Genomic DNA, 19,108 nt, shown 5'->3' with positions numbered 1-19,108 from the left:
GCTCCACCCAGACCTAGCTCCAGCTCCACCTAGAAGTTTGGAGTGGAGCTGCTCCAAGCTGAGTTGGAGCCATGCCAAACTGACTCTGAGTATCTGTCACGGATGAGGTCGAGAATTCCCGCCGTGACATGTAGTCTGGTGTGGTTGACGAGCGACGCGCTGACGCCACTTCAACGGACCCACCACCGCACGCCGCCACACATGATCTGATGCTCCATATTTTGAAGCGGAAATGCGATGGCGAACAGTTTTTTTAACCCACTGGTCTTTGGGTACCTTGTGCTTGTATATATACCACCATGCATATGTCCATATACTTATCTATTACTTTTAAGTATGTTCATATAGTAATTCTATGATACTTCAAAGGATATATATGAAAATTTTCAAAAGCATCCTATTTTTTAAATATATAATGATTATACCTTATGGGCACATACCTAATATATTGGTCTGGTATTATCACATACTTCATGTACATGCTCTTTGTTGTTGGATCATATACGTTCTGTATCACGAGATACACACGTGGGAGTAGGTGCATGTGCGTGTTGAATAAATTTCCCCCCCTCTCTCTCTATATAGTGTTTATTATAATATATCTAGGTGCATTTTGTATAAAGAATGCACGCACACTCTCAACTGCAACTGTAACAGTTCTAGTTGCAATTGGATTGTGTCCAGTTGCAACCGAATCGATTTGAGTTGCAACCAGTTCGCGTTCAGTTGCAATCGGGTCGGTCTGAGTTGCAACCGGATCGGTCTAAGTTGCAACTGGTTCACGCCTAGTTGCAACGGGTTCGCATCCAGTTGCAATCAGATCGGTCTGAGCTGCAACTAGTTTGCATCCAATTGCAACTGGTTCACATCCTATATACACCTATTATTTAATTGTACTTTGTTGTATTTTAGTCTCATCATATTTATACACCTATTGTTTATTTGGTACAGCTAAAATTTAGCGCACCGACGGCGCCGCTCAATCGCTCTGGCCACCCACGGAAAAAACACAATCCCCACCCTACCTCACCCCACGGTGCATGATGTGTAATTGTCGCAATCAATGCCCAGACTCAGCAACCAACGGTACACCCAACGACAAGACATGCACCATGATCGTGGTAAAAACCTCTTTCAGTATGCGTAGTATGTGTAATTAAATAGTAGACATACAGAATATCGTAATTACCAATCACCACATGAGTAAAAATACAAGGATAATAGTGTTTTTTACGGTTCCAAATCGCCAGACTGATGGTTCTGGTTAGCGACCATGACCGTTTGAAGCTCTCGGGAGTCACGACATTGACTGCAGTTTACTCCCCTAAATCCCCTCCCCCTGCGTTCACTGCACTTGCCCAAAAACCAACTGCCCAGGTGCGCCGACGGATCCAATGGAACCAGTGCCCACTGGTGCATCTCTAACCACCACCGATATGCACCCAAACCACCACCACATGCAGGTGCATCGCTCGATCTGCCGGAGAAATTCGCCCTCGCCCGCCGACGTAACAGGTCTGCAATCGCTCAGACGCTCACCGCGTACCCACGCATCGCCGGCCAGCTCCATCATCGCAGCGGGGTGCGGAACCCCTCTCCCGATGTGCCTGCGTTGACGGCACCAAGGCGGCGCCCCCACACCCGCGTCCGCCTGCGTCGCGGCTGCTGTGAGCGGCGCTCACCACCACCACCACCACGTCCGGCGGACCTGGCTGGAGGCTAATGTGTCGCGGCCGCCGGTGCCGGTGCGTCGCTGGCCACGGTTGTCTGCGTCGCCAGGCAGCTCCACCAACGCACCGGTGAGTCGCGGATCCTCCCAACTTGTCGCCGCCCAATCGGAATTCGCTAGCACGAAATTCTGCAGGCAGCAGGAAGCGGTGGCGCAAGCCACCGAAGCAGCGACGGACGGATACAGCAGGTCAGTCAACTAACCACTTTTGTTCATCTGCTCCCAAAATTAGTTCAACCGATGCTGCCTATGCAAGCCACGGACACGAGTTCACCAAAAAAATTAGGAATCACAGATAGACAATAAACCCAATTTCATGGCAATTGCAGTTATTAGGATTTTTTATGGCAGCCACTTTTTTTTTTATTTCAACCTTATATTCGCACGCAGTAAATAGCCCCCAGTAAAGACATTTTCATGACACCATCACATCGCAGCGAAATCATAGAAAACCAACGAGCAAGCACCCTTCGATTATCATAATGAGTACGTCGTTCACACTGATTCCTCACAACCAGAAGCTGACCCCTTGTATAAGTGCATAGCAGGCAACACTTCCTATGGCGTCCACGATGATGCCGGGTGATGCCGAAAAACGAGTTGAGCCGTCGCAACACTTCCTGTGGTTTTTTTTTGTGAGATGAGAATGCCTCCCCTTCGCAGATTGATTATTCATTTTTCTTCTTGTTAATGGAGGCATGAAGATGTAGCGAGTGAGTATCCAAAACCGTACTTTCATTTGGTGTGCAGGATCAGAGGCTCTTGGAGAAGAGGATTTTACTACTCCCTGTTTTATCTTGAGGCATCGGCACCGGCATCGCATGATGTAAGTCGACCTGCCAGTGAATGTTGCATTTTTAATGTTCTAACATGAATATACTGCTAAAGCATGGCACTCCTTGCATCGACCTGAATCTGCTACCCAAATCATGCACTTCCTGAGTTGCAACTAGATGATACTGACTGTGAACTGCGGCATGGTCTTTCACAAACTTGTAAGGTAGGATTTCAATGTGATATTCATATCAACTCGGTCTACTCTCTCTCACCTCTGTAGAACTGATTTGTTTTGTTTACCCATAGAACTGAATGAATCTATGCCACGATCTTGCAAAAATTCCAGTCCTAATGCATCAGCAGAAACTAAGAAATGTGTATTTACTCCTTCATGTGGACAACAGCAGGCAGTTGATGATGTCCATGGTACGGTGGTGCTCATTTTTACTCCTTGATCTGGACAACAACAGGCAGTAACAACTACTACTCCATGATACACCGCACGGCGAGCATGCTACAGCAGCAGCTGATGGCTCCATGTCCATGAGTTTATGACGATATAAGAGGCTGGCAATCTAGTTTTTTCTATTATTGTACTCAAGCTACCATTTTTTGTAATTTTTTCTCTCATTCAAATGATGTCCACAGTTCTAAATTTTTTTGTAGTTGTAACATCACGACCTGCAATTAATACTCCCGTATCATCTCAATATTTTTTTTACTATGAATAAGTAATTGTTTCATATCCTTGAAAATTACTCTATGAAAACCAGTTAGATTAAAATTACTTTTCAATTCAACTTATCGTAATTATTTCTCTGCATGGGGGGTATTTATACCCTCACTCACAAAAACTAGCCGTTGGTGAAAGAGTACCCGGATACTTTGGGTATATGTCCGGATACTCCGGAGTTTGTTCCCGAACATTCCGGATAGAGACCCGAAGACTCCAGTTTTAGCAGAGATACTCTCAAAATATCATTTTGAAGTGGTTTTGTGGCTCACAAATATTTGTATGGATTCTATTGAGTACTAATTCTAAGTCAAAACCTGCAGATCAAAGTCCCTCTTGATAGTAGGGGGTTCCTATACTCAAAAATAAAATAAAAGTCTACTCTTCGAGTAAATTTCAACCACCGCTTTTTAATTTTCTTTTGAGGGGTCGTATTTTATCATATATTTTGCTTGTTCAACTTTAGCACCTGCACACATGCTTAATAACAAGATTAAACGTACATGTGTTTTATCATCTAAACACCAAAACCCACTTAGAGGCGTAGGTATCTTTCACTCCCACATATCCATTTCTCTCTCTCTCTCTCTCTCTCTCTCTCTCTTAGTCGGGCTTTCCGTTTCAGCATAGATTCGAGCTTCCGAACTGGGTTGCTAGCGCCTTCGTCCGATAATGGGCTGCACCGGACCGGAGAATTGGGTCGCAGTGCTTTCCTCCACTCCTGGGCCGCAGCGGACTAGATAACTGGGCTGACACAGTGTCAGGAATAGATCCCCTGGGTACCGCAAGAAAGCTACCCGAGAACTAAAAGAAGTCTGATTCCTACTAGGATTCCACTGTAATCCTATTAGGACTCATATGCTGTAATCCAATTGGGACTCCTACCTTGTTATCCTACTAGGAATCCCGCCCCCTGGGATATATAAAGGAGGGCAGGGGTACCTAGATAGGCAGAGCAACTAGAAGAGCAATTAGAGTCACCAAGAGGGAGAGATCCAACATAGAGCCGCCTACAGGCAGCTCAACACCCAAGCGCAGGGCGCAATATTCAACACCCCCAAACAGGACGTAGGGTATTACGCTACTCTAGCGGCCCGAACCTATCTAAATTTGTGTCTTGTGTCCTTGCGTTCACCTTCAAGTTCCAGATCCGGCGATCCCTCACCAAATAAACACCTACCTTAGGGTATCCCTAGGTAGGCCGACGGCAAAAACACCGACAGCTGGCGCCCACCGTGGGGCCGATCGTCGCGATCATTGGGCGAATTTGAAGGACCTCTTCATCAACATTAATCCACTCAAGACGGCGGATTGCTACTTCATGCATATGCATCGGCGGATCGATTCATCGAGTTCGAGTTCGGATCCTTCAGCAAACGGCTACATCGACCTCGACTACTCGGCTCGACTTCACCTCGCGCTGCAACGTTGATGCACCACGGCCGTCGACCTCGATGACCCGGTTCAACTTCGGCTTGTGCCGCAATGTCCGCGTGCAGCAGCGACGAGTTCGACTACTTCGACCTCGCGAGAAGGCTCGGCGGCCCGCCGACGACTACTTCGACTACTCGTCTCGACTAGAAACTAGTCGAGGGCGAGCCTCACAGCAACGACTGCATCAACTACTCGTTTTGACTTGAAAACTAGTCAGAATCGACTCTGACTAGTCGAGCTTCATCAACAAACCGTCGCAGCTCCATCCACGAGCTCCACGGCTTCGTCGACATTCGTCCACGAATCAAGCTAAGTAACTTATACCTTTTCCGACTTGTTCTTGACAAGATCGGCTACCTTTTGGGGTATGCCTCTCGACGGGTATGAAACCCTCGGGGGCTACACCATGATCGGCTACCTGTCTGTGTACGTCTCTCGATGGGCATTGAAACCCTCCAGAGCTACACTTCGCCAACTACTTGTCCATGTACTACTCTCGATGGGCAATGAAACCCTCCAGAGCTACACTTCGTCGACTGCTTATCCGTGTACTACTCTCGATGGGCAATGAAACCCTCCAGAGCTACACTTTGTCGATTGCTTTTGCGCGCAGCGCATCCTATTTGTCGCATGACGAATACTTTCCGCTCGTTGTCTCCTCTTAACGGTCGCTAATCTATTCGAGTAGCAAATGCCTTAATCCGTGAAACCTCGAGTCCCTAGTCATGACCTAAGCGACCCATCCTGTATGAGTGAAGGCAAGAGACCTAAGCGACTCGTACATGATATGAGCGAAGGCCGTAAGACCTAAGCGACTCGTACATGCTATGGGTGAAGTCTAAACTGGGACCGAGTGAACGTAAAGGGTGGACTACTCGTGAGATTTAAATGGCCTAAGAAAAAAAGAGCTCGACACAGCAAATTTCACACCGAATAAATTTTGGTATCTTTTTCACATTATTACTGAGTACTACTCGGTATCTTTGCATTATGCTACATAATGTATGCATTGTCTTTTTTCAGATCGAGCTTCGGCAACAACCCTTCAGGCAGCAAGGCGTGCCATCACGGTTCCGCCAGTTCCCAGGATCGGGGGCTGGACGATGCACACTACTCGACATGGCTCCTTCGGCTCTCCTGGCTCGTAAGCTCGGGGGCTGGACGCCGCAAAACTACTCGAAGACGACTCATATGAAGACTGAGAGTGCAGAAGAAACCTTAAGTCACCACGCGGTTAAATAAACCAGCGGGAGGCGAAGAGTTTCACTGTGCAGAAGGCGAAGAGTAACACCAAAGCCACGATTCTTGGATCCTTTTTCCAAAATTTAGATTTGGATTCAAGGCTCGGGGGCTGTGGGATACGTAGCATCGACTACTTATTTTTTCGAAAGTACTCGAAGAGTAAGCAAAGAAGACTCAAGACTAATTTGACCCTCAGCCTGATTCTTCTATTCAACCTAAGGCTTGGGGGCTACTCCATATGGAGTGCGATTATTCATCGCACCCCGTACAAAAGAAGGAATTCGGGGCATGAGCACCTCATAGCTTCGATGCAGCTAAAAGAGTACTCGAAGAGGAATTTCAAGATGGAGCTTCGAAAGAAGTCGAAGACTGCTTCAGAAGTACTCGAAGAGCCTGCAGTACTCAGCTACGAAGAGCTCGGGGGCTTGTCAGGAATAGATCCCCTGGGTACCGCAAGAAAGCTACCCGAGAACTAAAAGAAGTCTGATTCCTACTAGGATTCCACTGTAATCCTATTAGGACTCGTATGCTGTAATCCAATTGGGACTCTTACCTTATAATCCTACTAGGAATCCCGCCCCCTGGGATATATAAAGGAGGGTAGGGGTACCTAGATAGGCAGAGCAACTAGAAGAGCAATTAGAGCCACCAAGAGGGAGAGATCCAACATAGAGCCGCCTACAGGCAGCTCAACACCCAAGCGTAGGGTGCAATATTCAACACCCCCAAACAGGACGTAGGGTATTACGCTACTCTAGCGGCCCGAACCTATCTAAATCTGTGTCTTGTGTCCTTGCGTTCACCTTCAAGTTCCAGATCCGGCGATCCCTCACCAAATAAACACCTACCTTAGGGTATCCCTAGGTAGGCCGACGGTAAAAATACCGACAGACAGTGGATTGGAGGACTTGCTACCTTCATCCGATACTAGGCTGCACCGGACCGGAGAATCGGGCTACAGCGGATTGGATAACTGGGCCGATGCAGCGGATTGGAGAACTTGTTGTAGCAAAAATAAGAACAATATTGCAGGTAGCAGGAATGAACCCACAATCTCTGCTAACGAAACAGCAGTTGAATCGCTAAGCTGGGCAAAAAGAAAGAAAGACGTCCATTGTCACGACCCAAACTTGATAAAAATGATTAACATTTAAAAAATCGAATAATGAACCTCATTAAGGCATAATGAGGTTTATGTGCATATGCTTGCATGAGTTTATTCATTTTTATGCATTGTTTGAATGAATGCTTGTGAAGAAGGTTCAAATTTTGCTTTACAACTATGCTCCCAAATAATTTATTCAAATACTAGACTTAAAAAATGAATTTCCAATATTTTATCATAATTTTATGACAACTAACCTGAGGCATAAAATTCATGGAAGATTGAAGGACTGATGTTTTGTTTATTTTGTTGTGTTCAATCCAGAGAAGCTTTTTGAGTGTTTGTTGTTGTAAAATGATCTCGGTGCTTTTTTCTTGCTCATGTTAAAGTTTGGTGATTTTTGGAGCTCGGGAAGACATAGTTTTCAATTTTTAAATTTGAACCGGCCTTTTCCTTTTTCCTCTCACTAGGCCCACCTGTAAGCGGCGCCCTCCCCTACTCCCGCAGCAGCCCGAGCTCCGGTTGGCTGCCATGGATGGCATCTCCACGCTGGTGGCCACCCGTTGGCCACCGTGGCACGGGGGCAGGCAAAAAATGCCCTGCCTCTCGCCCTCTTTTCCTTTTTAACCCTGGCCGGCCTCCCCCAAACCCTAGCCGCCATGTTCTATCCATTGCCACCATCCCCACTTTCTTCCCCAACTCCGGCCGCCGCCAATCCCCTGCCTTCGGTGAGCCCCTCTCAAATTCCTCGCTCCCGCGGCTTCCTCACCCTCCCCGCGACCCATTCCGGACCTTACCCCTCTTTCCCCCTCTTCCGTAAGCTCCCCAGCGATGAGCTTCACCTGCTGCCGCTGCTGCTCGTTGCACCACCTCCCAGCCGCATCATTTCGATGTCCGAGCCACTGGTGAGCTTCGCCCTCCCCTTCCACAACCCATGCGTGCGCTGGCCCTGCCCTCCTACCGCCCTCGCCACCAGCTTCTAGTGCCGTGTGTCATGGGCGCGCACTGGCCGCGCCCCAGCTCGGCCATTAACCCGGCCTGGATCTCCCTTGACCCCTGTCTCGCTTGTTAGCCTCTGTTGTTGGGCGGAAATGCGTAGATCCAAGGTTTCTTGCGGGCTTTTGTGCAAAAACATTTTTGAAGATTTGTTTTAATTGGCTGAGATCTTGTAAAATGTGTAGATAAATTTCTATTACTCCAAAAATGCTAGATCTAATTTTGGTTGATTCCTTAAATCATGTTCTTTCTAGATGTGTAGCTTAATATCAAAGTTTTCATGTTTTTGCCCTAGTTATAATTGAAATGTTTGTTTGCAGCGTGAAAGGTTGTTTATTGCATAAATCTTTATTGAAAAGGGGTAAAATGGTAAAACCACTTTTGTTAGTCATGATTCCCTGTCTAATTTCCATGATAATTTCTGAAAATTGTTTGAAGTGATTTGCATGTCTTTTAAGATTTAACTTGTTTAAAGTAGCTGAAACTTGCAGTGCTCGTAAATAATCCTATAAAATTACTTTTTAGCAAATCCAACTTTCTTGAGTTCTTATTGATGTTTTCTGAATGCTCAATTTATTTTATAATTTATGCTTGCTTTATCATTTCCGTGTTGTTAATACTTGCTTAGCACTTTACATGCTTAGTCTAGTAGATGTGCTTGATTGTTATTGTTTGTGGTGATGTTTGTGTATCTTTGTATGTTTGTACCATTCATTCACATGCATATCATTTCATGCATAAACCATGGCATCATGCTAATGCATACACTCTTTCATGCATTATAGTGACCGAAATGCCAGAGAGCGAACCCACCGAGCCCGCCGAAGTCGTTGAACACGAGTCCGGTGTCGAGTTCGTTGTTGAGCAGAAAGAAAACGAAGGCAAGCAGCTAAGCATAAATTTCTGACCCAATTACATTGGTTTAAATTTAGTTATCTCACTTGGCTATTTATGGTTACGTATTTATATCTATTTATCGCATTGTTGTACCTACTTTTATGCATTACCTTTCTTGAGTTGTTTATCTATATCCTTGTCACACTATAGTTTGGTTAACTAATTAATTGACTAGTTGCTTAGCCATGCATAGATTTATTTATAACTTGAAATGAAAGAATGGAATAGGATCACACTACATTCATTTGGTTATCCTTGATCGCACTTGTTCGGTTATGGTTATGTTGGAAACATGATTTTGTGGTTCGGGCGGAATGGTAGGGCCGAGAGAAAAGAGTCTTGGAGATATAGTCTGTTTGAATTGTTTAAGGACCGTCCGTGGATGCCATCGGTTTTGAGCAACTTATCGTGCTACCACATATCCAATCATGGGAAGGATGAACCTATTACCTCATCTGTCTTGGTCATTGAGGCACGATCCTAGATGCGTGGCCAAGGAGCTATATAGAGAGGTCTAGGGATGTTCCCGGTGGATCTACGTGACTCTCCGCTTAAGCTAGAAGTGATTCTCAATGGTCGGGGTTTGTTGGGAAGGATTGATACTGAAAGGATCTAACAAGTGGCCTAGAGGGGGGGTGAATAGGCCTTTTTCTGAAATCAACAAACTTCACAGAACTGTCAGACCGTGGAGCCTCCGGTCCAAAGCACGGAGCCTCCGGGGGCACGGAACCTCCGGGCTTATGCCTGGAGCCTCCGAGAAACAGAGTTACAAATCGATCTACTGCGGAATTTAATGAATGAAAGATAGATCGAATGTGATACCAAAGTTCCTAGGAAGTATGTCGACCTTTCTAACCAGCAGGTTGCATCAAGAAGATAGAAGCTTCATAGATCGAATGCAAACCCTAAAAACAAGTGAAGAACAAGTAATAACAAGAACAAGCTCAAGCACAAGTGATGCAGGGATTTTTCCCGTGGTTCGGCTCGCCACCAAGGCTGACCTACGTCCACGTTGTTGAGGCATGCCACAAAAGCTACCGAGTCTCTTTCAACTCGACCCTCTTCTCAAACCTATCACCAAAGCAATAGACCGAGAGTTTCCACTAAAACATAGGGTAATACAAACTTCCCGGTGCTCAACCACAGCGAGCTAGGAGCTACCGGGCAACCACTAGCCGTCTAGGAGCAAAGTTCCAAGAGTAAAAGACACACCAAGCAGCTAGGGTTTCTCCAAGTGCACGGGAATGGAGGAGCACGATCTTCTTAAGCTTTCTCACGGTCTCACAAGCTTAATCCCTCAAGGAATCACTGAGATTGGAGTTTAGGAGCTTGGGAGCTATGGAGTTGGGAGAGAGAGCTTCTGTTTTTCGCGAGTCTGGAGGTTGACGAAAGAAGATGACCGTTGGGGGCGACAGTGGAGAGGTTTTTATACCTCCCGTCACCCACAAAATGGTCGGGTCATTGCAGACCCCGGAACCTCCGTGGTCAACCGCGGAGCCTCCGCGCTTGCCAGAACAGAAACAAGTTGAGCTTTGCTGGCAATTTGTGGCTGGGAAAATTTGGTATGTGGAAGATGTTTTGTGCACTTGGTTCCATCCCTAACCACCATTAGTATCCCCCTTGGTAGTACGGCTTGTCCTAACTCAAATTCAAAGTGGAAAATGAAGTAAACTAGCACTTGAGTCCTTGAAAGCCATCCATTCGAGTTGGGGGGTCTCCTCCAATGCTTAACTATACTCATGATCAAAGATACATTGCAAGCACTTGTCAAAAGTCATTAGTCCTTTAATTGTACCGTCAACATCACCAAAACCCACTTAGAGCTTGATTGCACTTACAATCTCACCCTTTTTGGTAAATGTTGACAACACAATTAAAGCTTACATTTAATTTAAAGATTGAGCTTTTGACATCATGAATACAAGAGCTCCCCCTTAATATATGCAAGTTTGATTTGAATTCAAGTGTATGTCTCCTCAAGACATGCTTTGCATATATTAAGAGCAAAAGTGAATAAAAGCATTATATTCACGTCATCGTGGGTTGCAAAAGAACTGTGTCAAATAATATCCGTGATGCATATGACGTGATGCATATGACAGAAAATGCACAAGTGAAAACTTTCTGGTTCGGCAGACCCTGGAGCCTCCAGGCCTAGGCGCGGAGCCTCCGCGTTCTGCAGCCTCAGAGAATTTTCAGTAAGAGAAAAAAAAGCTTCAACCATCACACAAAGCTAAACATTCTAGTAATGGATATAAAAGAGCAGTTCTAGCAACCCATTACAAGCATTAAGATCCACATCCATGTCCATAACCACAAATCACCACAAATAGAGTTTGAAAACGACCTCGAGTCTCATAGCTCACACACATAACTACACACGAAGGTGAATACGACATCTCAAAAGATACTCTCAATCTTGTTCTTCTCCCCCTTTGTCAACAAGTACCAAAAAGGAAAAGAACAAGATAGAAAAGGCGCTGCAGCCAGCTGAAGATCACTCGTCTCTGCTCCAGTCACTGCCAATGTCGCTGTCTGAAGGAGTAGCTGGCTTCTTCCCACTGGAAACTGTCCTACTCTCGAACTCATCCTCACTGTCTGTCACAGTAGCCCGACCTGCACGATGAGTAGTAGCAGTGTAGCGTTGTGGTCTAGCTGGCCTTCTCTCAGTCCTCCCCACATATATATTTTCTGCAAGTGTCTCCTTATCAGGTGGAATAGGTGGAGAAGTAGAGTTGTCATCGGAGAACGCCTCAAGACTAAGAAAGGTAGGAGGAGGTGTAACTTGTCTAGTCTTAAATCCCATATCTTGCCTCATCTCATTTATCTCTTTCCTACCCTTATAAGCTGTATTGGCTGCGTATTGGTATAAGCAAAAGATATTCTTGATCATGGTCTTCAGTTTGTCGCTCCTGAACATAAAGCGAGACTCAAAGGGTCTGCTCCTGCTGCTATGTCTCTGAGAAGTGCCTTGCTCATCTTCTGCAGTTGCTGTTCCTGCACCAGAAATGAGTGCATCCCAACCACTATGCTGCCACTGAGTCAATTTATATGGCTTATGCTCCACATCCTTCTTGAACACAACTCCTGAGACTCTCTCAATGACATACATGATGTAGGGAGCATATGGGAGATCATATCTAGCATCATCCATAGAGTAACTCAGCTCATCCCAAATAAATCTGCTAATAGAGAAAGCATCACTCCCAGGAGCCATTCTAGCAAGCAAATTTGTGGCAAACTTCCTAAGAGAGGTGCAATCGCCTTCCTTTGGGTTGATAGTCTCTCGAAATAGGTTATTCATGGCATAGTAAAAAGGCTTCAACCCAACTATCTTCCCATCAGCAAATTGCTTCCTTGCATAGGCGAATGCAATATCCTTACCCTTTTTCCACTTCTCCAGAGTAATCCTGTCAGCATACCTTTCTCCACTCCCAAAGCCAAGAAGGCGGGCAAAAGTGGTGAAGTCCACTTTGTAGTGAACTCCTTCTGACATCCAGTGAATAGAATCTGCCTCGACCTCATGATGATAAGTGGCATGGAATTGACCCAAAATCTCCCTGTTCCAGTCATACTGAAAGGCCATGATGTCCCTTAATCCATGCTCTGTCACTGTAGCTAACACTCTTTGTGACTCCGGAGTGTCCATGCTCTCAATGTGATTCCACTAAATGTACTTCATCTTCACTATCTTCTTCTCCTAGGCAAGAATCACTGTCTTGTAGAAATCAAACTGAAACACTAACCAAAACCTGTAGTCAATGGCTTTGTCATTTATCCACACATATGGATTCTTAGCCCTTGCTTTCTTCACTTGAATATATAGACCCTGATAATTGATGTGTTGTCACTGCACAACACAATTGTAAATTACAGGCTCTCTCCTCACAGGTGATCCCTGAAACTGCCTCAAGTAGGATGGATCATACTCAAGAAGAAGAGGAGGTGGCTCAGGTGCATCAGCAGCAGGTATGGTTTTCCCTTCTCTACCTCCATCATTTGCAGGGCCTTCTCCCTATCTGGCTGGACCAGCAATGCCATGGTCGGCACCACTGCCACTAGCTTGGCTGCCACCAATACCATGCCTAGGTGTAGCTTTCTGACCGCCTCTGCCTCTGCCTCCCCCTTGCTGCAGACCACCACTGCTACCAGCAAGCTCTTGAGCTACCAAGCTGCGAATATGCCTGTCACCCGGATCATGAACATGCTTGGATCTCTTTTCATTCCTTCGGCTTGAGTCGCGATCCATCTAAGACGAAGATTGTAGAACGTATAAGACACTACTGTCAAACATGCCACAACATTTTGAGAGGTTTTAGTTGAACTTTGAATTAAAATCATGGCTTTCATCTCTCAGACCGTGGAACCTCCGCAAAGTAGCCCGGAGCCTGCGCGTTCTGGCAGTTTCAACACATGAACCTTGATTCAACTTTCAACTAAAAACTAGCCCAATGTACTAGCATATTCAACACTAGAAGACTAAAGCAACATGGTCTACTCAAGGAATTAACAGAAAGATGCCCCAAAATGAATCCATGGTGAGATTTAGGGTTTCACCTTGGATGTGGAAAATCGAATGGAAGACAACGAAGAGGAGGAGGCCGCAGGTGCAGAGGGTGCTCCTAGCCACGAGAATGGCCAAGGAGCCAAGAGGACGACCGGCGACGGACTTCCTCCAGACGACGAAAGGAGGCGTTTCCTTCACTTGCTTCATGGGCTCCCCCTGAGCCCCGGCTCCATGGAGTTGGATGCGGTACCCCTGAGCAGCAACAAGAGAAGATGACGACAGCGCGACGGCGAGGGAGAGAAGCGGCACGACAGCAGGATGTCGACGGTGATGGAGAGAGGCGAGCGGCGCACGAGACCGAGAGAGAGAGGGATGTGGCTCGCACAAAAGATGTCTCAGTAACTTAGAGAAATTACTGGGAGGGGTAAAAGAGGAAGGATGAAAATGATTTTAATTTTACCCCAAATCCTAACCATTCTACAGAGCGCGGAGCCTCCGGGCAGGGACGCGGAGCCTCCGCGGTCTGAACCGAGGGCAAAACATGATCTGTATTTCATGAATATCCTAAGTGTTTTGATTATGGCATGGACTTCTTGTCTCTTGTAGCTAGCCAGCAAATCAATCCATATGTAACTATAGCTACTGGAGACAAGATATGGACATAAGAAGCAACATTTTGAAACACTTATAAATATTTTGCAAGTCTAGCTAGTGAATAAACAGTAAATGATTACAGGCGTGCATGATTTCAAACCACGTTATGGGAATCAAGAATATTTAGTTCACTCCTCAAGAAACAAAACCTTGACTCATCAAGCGGCTTTGTGAAGATATCGGCTAGTTGCTTTTCGGTGCTCACATGGCGTAAATCGATATCTCCTTTGGTTTCATGGTCTCTCAAAAAATGATGACGGATGTCTATATGCTTGGTTCTTGAGTGGCTTATGGGATTATTTGCTAGCTTGATCGCACTTTCATTGTCACACAAAAGCAGAATATGGGTAAATCGATATCCATAATCATTGAGGGTTTGTTTCATCCAAAGTAGTTGGGCACAGCATGCACCGGCCGCCACATACTCGGCTTCGGCGGTGGAAAGAGCTACGGAATTTTGCTTCTTAGAGCTCCAAGACACAAGAGACCGTCCAAGGAATTGACATGTCCCCGATGTACTCTTTCTATCTACTTTGCAACCGGCGTAATCAGAATCCGAATAGCCAAGTAGATTGAAATTGGAGCCCTTAGGATACCACAAGCCAAAGTGAGGAGTGTGCACTAAATATCTCAAGATTCTCTTAACGGCCATTAAATGACACTCTTTCGGGTTAGCTTGAAATCTAGCACACATGCACATGCTAAGCATAATATCCGGCCTAGATACACACAAATAAAGTAGAGAACCGATCATGGAACGATATACCTTTTGGTCGACGGCTTTCCCTTCTTCATTCAAGTCTAGGTGCCCATTTGTTGGCATAGGTGTCTTAATGGGCTTGGCATTCACTATGCCAAACTTCTTGAGCATGTCTCTTGTATACTTGGTTTGACATATGAATGTCCCTTCCTTCATTTGCTTGATTTGAAAACCGAGGAAGAATGTCAACTCGCCCATCATAGACATCTCAAATCTCTTGGTCATCACCTTGCTAAACTCATCACACAAGGTTTTATTAGTACTACCAAATATTATATCATCGACATATATTTGGCATATAAATATATCATTTTTAATCTTTCTTGTGAAAAGAGTAGCATCGGCTTTGCCTATTTCAAAGCCTTGCTTGAGCAAGAAATCCTTAAGGCATTCATACCATGCTCTTGGAGCTTGTTTAAGCCCATAGAGCGCCTTATGGAGTTTGTAGACATGGTGTGGATGCTTGGTGTCTTCAAATCCTGGTGGTTGCTCTACATAGACTTGCTTGGAGAGTGGTTCATTGAGAAAGGCACTCTTGACATCCATTTGATATAGCTTCAAAATCATGATGGACAGCAAATGCTAGAAGCATACGAATTGCTTCAAGCCTTGCCACGGGTGCAAAAGTCTCTTCAAAGTCTAGCCATTCAACTTGAGTAAAGCCTTGAGCAACCAACCTTGCTTTGTTTCTTGTCACCACACCATGTTCATCTTGCTTGTTGCGGAAGACCCACTTGGTGCCAATCACATTTGTCTTGGGTCTTTCCACCAACTCCCACACTTGATTTCTCTCGAAATTGTTCAACTCTTCTTGCATAGCCATCACCCAATCCGCATCCCCGAGAGCTTGTTCTACCTTGAGTGGCTCTAGAGAGGAAACAAAACAGTAAAATTCACAGAAGTTTGCTAATCGAGATCGTGTTGTTACCCCTCTTCTTATGCTCCCAAGGATGTTGTCAACGGGATGATCCCGTTGAATACTTTGATGAACTCTTGGGTGAGGTGGCATGTCGGAAGGTTGATGTAGGGGTTGGTCTTCGTCAACATCATCAGCTTGAGGCTCATTAACTTGTACTTGATCATCCTCTTGCTGATTATAGCACCAGACCTCGGAGCCTCCGCGCTCGGGCGCGGAACCTCCAGGCCCCGGAGCCTCCGCGTTTTGGTGCGGAGCCTCCGCGTCCTGTAGATCAGCAGGACCAAAGACAGGTGATGGCCCTTGGATTGGTGTTGAAGCTTGAACTTGTGGCTCATCTTCTTCATTAGCTTCAACTGGTCTTACATCAGCTATGGCCAAACGCTTGATTGCTTCACAAGGCGGCTCTTCTTTGCCTACAACATCTAGATCAACTTGCTCTACTTGAGAGCCATTAGATTCATCAAACGTCACATCTACCATGATTTCAATTCTTCCGGAGGAATTATTGAAAACTGATAGGCGTGCTCGTTTGGACCATAGCCAAGAAGAAAACCTTCATCAATTTTAGGTGCAAATTTAGAGCTTTGGGGCTTTTTGTTAAGTATGAAACATTTGCAGCCAAATACTCTAAAGTATGACACCTTAGACTTGTTACCGGTCAATAGCTCATATGAAGTTTTCTTGTATAGCTTGTGAAGGTAGAGGCGGTTGATGGTATGGCAAGCGGTGTTGATTGCTTCGGCCCAAAAGTTGTCCGGAGTCTTGTATTCATCAAGCATTGTTCTTGCCATGTCGATGAGTGTGCGGTTCTTCCTTTCAACCACTCCATTTTGTTGAGGGGTGTATGGTGCGAAGAACTCATGCTTGATCCCCTCTTCATCCAAGAACTCTTCTACGTTGGTGTTGCGGAACTCGGACCCATTGTCACTTCGCACTTTCTTGATAGGCAGCCCGAACTCTCTTTGTGCTCTTCTAATGAAGGTCTTCACCTTCTCTTGAACTTCACTCTTATCCAGCACAAAGAACACCCACGTGAAGCGAGAATAGTCATCAACAATAACAAGACCATATTTGTTACCGCCAATGCTAATGTAGGCGACCGGTCCAAAGAGGTCCATGTGGATGAGCTCCAACGGACTTGTAGTGGTGACGATGTTCTTAGGTGGGTGCGGTGCGCCTACTTGTTTTCCGGCTTGGCATGCTTTACATATCCTATCTTTCTCAAATTGAACATTCGGTAGTCCAAGGATGTGTTCCTCCTTTAGAAGTTTGGCCAAGTTCCTCATCCCAACATGGGCTAGTCGGTGATGCCATAACCAACCCATGCTAGATTTTGCCACTAAACAAGTCTCGAGCTTTGCTTCACTTTTTTTGAAATCAACTAAGTAAAGCTTGCCCTTCAAACGACCCGTAAAAGCAATAGAGGAATCCTCCCTTCTAGTGGTGGTCACACCCTTATCCATAAAGTGACAATAATAGCCCATCTCACATAATTGTAAAACGAACGGCAGATTGTAACTCAACAGATCAACATGTAAAATATTTGAAAGTGAATGCTCTTGAGTCATAGAGATTTTACCAACACCATGAATTCGTCCTTTTGAACCATCCCCAAAAATGATGTTTTCATTTGAGTCATACATTGGGGAGTATGATGAGAACGTACTCTTCTCTCCGGTCATATGATGTGTGCATCCGCTGTTAAGTACCCAACTTGATCCACGGAGGAGTATGCCTACAAAACAATTTTAGTTCGTTCTTTTAGGTCCCCAATTTACATTGGGGCCTTGAGCGTCAGCTACCAAAAACTTAGGTACCCTTAGAGATCTATTCACATATATGTTGGACTGATTTCCAACATACGTGGCAACAACTTTACCAAGGTTGTTGCGTATCAACACATAGCTAGTAGATGTACTCTCTTGGGATGCATGGGTCTTGGACTTGTGGACATACTTGTTTCTCTTGGGCACAATTGGATTCTCCTTAACCTACAGACGAGTGTTAGATGCCTTAGAGGCTTGTTGCTTTGGTTGAGATTGTGCCTTGACCCTGTTTTCCTTCCAGACCCCAAAGCCTCCAGGCTTCTTCCCGGAGCCTCCGCGTCCTGGAGCCTTCGTGGTCTGCACAGACTGCACTTCTCTAATAGTCTCTTTCTTCTCAAAATTGATGCAGGGCACACCATTTATAAGCTTCCTTTCACCAGTTTTGCCACCCTTCTTGTGGCCAAGACCATCCTTGATGAATGGGTGTCTTCCTTGGATGTACTTTGGCTTTTTGCTTGCATCATCCATGCATCCACTAGCTATGATATTGTTGAGTCTTGCTATTTCCTTCTTCATAGCTTCCATATTAGCAAGGTTAGTAGCTAAGCATTTATATCAAATTTATAACATCTATCACAACCTTTGCTAGTAGAGGCACTAGAGATCTCACTTGCTTTCGGAAGATGTTTGGTGCTATCCCAAAGGATGCTATATTGCTCCTCAAGCTCCTCATTTCTATTTTTGAGGGCGTTGTTCTTTTCTTGAAGAGCATTAAGATCATCCTTTAGGGTAGCTTGGATAGTCTCCGCTTGGTCAAGTTCCAAGCGTAAGGCTTCCACCTCACTCCTCTCCGAAGCAAGATTCTCCTTGCAAGTGATGTAAATTTTCTCTTGCTTGGCAAGGATGGCTTGAGTCTTCTCTAGTTCCTCTACTAACTTGGCTATGAAATTTCTAGATTTTTTATCCATTTTACTAACCAAGTTATTTATTTCATCATCACTAGATTCATCACTAGAGTCTATGTCTGAGAGATCACTAGGTGGTGAGGTACTCTTAGTTTTGAGTTTAGATTGTTTTACCTTTTCTCCTTTTGCCATAAGACAAAAAAGAGTGGTGCTGTCCTCATCATCGATTAAGTTGGTGAAGAGCCCTGTTCTTGATAGCAATGGTTGCAATATTCTTGCCTTCTTCTTCACTTGAGCTTTCATCATGTGAGTCCCATTCATGACCAATGTGAGCTTGACCCGAGTAACTTTGCTTCTTCTTGTTGCGGTTCTTATCTTCTCTCTTGTAACTCTTCTTTTTGTGTCTCTTTTCTTCTTCATTGTTAAGAGGACACTCGGCAATGAGATGTTCCGTGCTTCCACACTTGTAGCATGTTCTCTTCTTCTTATTGGTAAACTTTCTCTTTGTGAACATGTAGCCTTCTCTTTTCAATCCTTTCTTGTACTTCCTCATGAACAAGGCAACATCTCTAATTTCACCGGAGGACCCACTATCATCTTCGTCATCACTTGAGTCACTTGATGAGACATCTACTTCAACTTTTCTTGATGTTGGTCTTGAAACACTTGAAGTAGAGGCTTTGC

At 45.2% G+C, this 19,108-nt stretch overlaps 1 long non-coding RNA gene across 2 annotated transcripts; it reads left to right on the top strand.

Annotated features, from left to right (window-relative positions):
• Positions 1-1,370: 1,370 nt before the first annotated feature.
• LOC112883422 lies at positions 1,371-3,237 on the top strand. Of its 2 annotated transcripts, none has more exons than XR_003226842.1 (2): positions 1,371-2,729; positions 2,914-3,237. It is a non-coding gene; the product is annotated as an uncharacterized LOC112883422 (long non-coding RNA). The 2 variants fall into 2 exon arrangements; XR_003226843.1 differs by having other exon boundaries at positions 2,911-3,237.
• Positions 3,238-19,108: the final 15,871 nt, after the last annotated feature.

Source organism: Panicum hallii, chromosome 2 (assembly GCF_002211085.1).
Source record: "Panicum hallii strain FIL2 chromosome 2, PHallii_v3.1, whole genome shotgun sequence".
NCBI lineage: Eukaryota > Viridiplantae > Streptophyta > Magnoliopsida > Poales > Poaceae > Panicum > Panicum hallii.
This window is presented reverse-complemented; position numbering and strand designations above follow the sequence as displayed.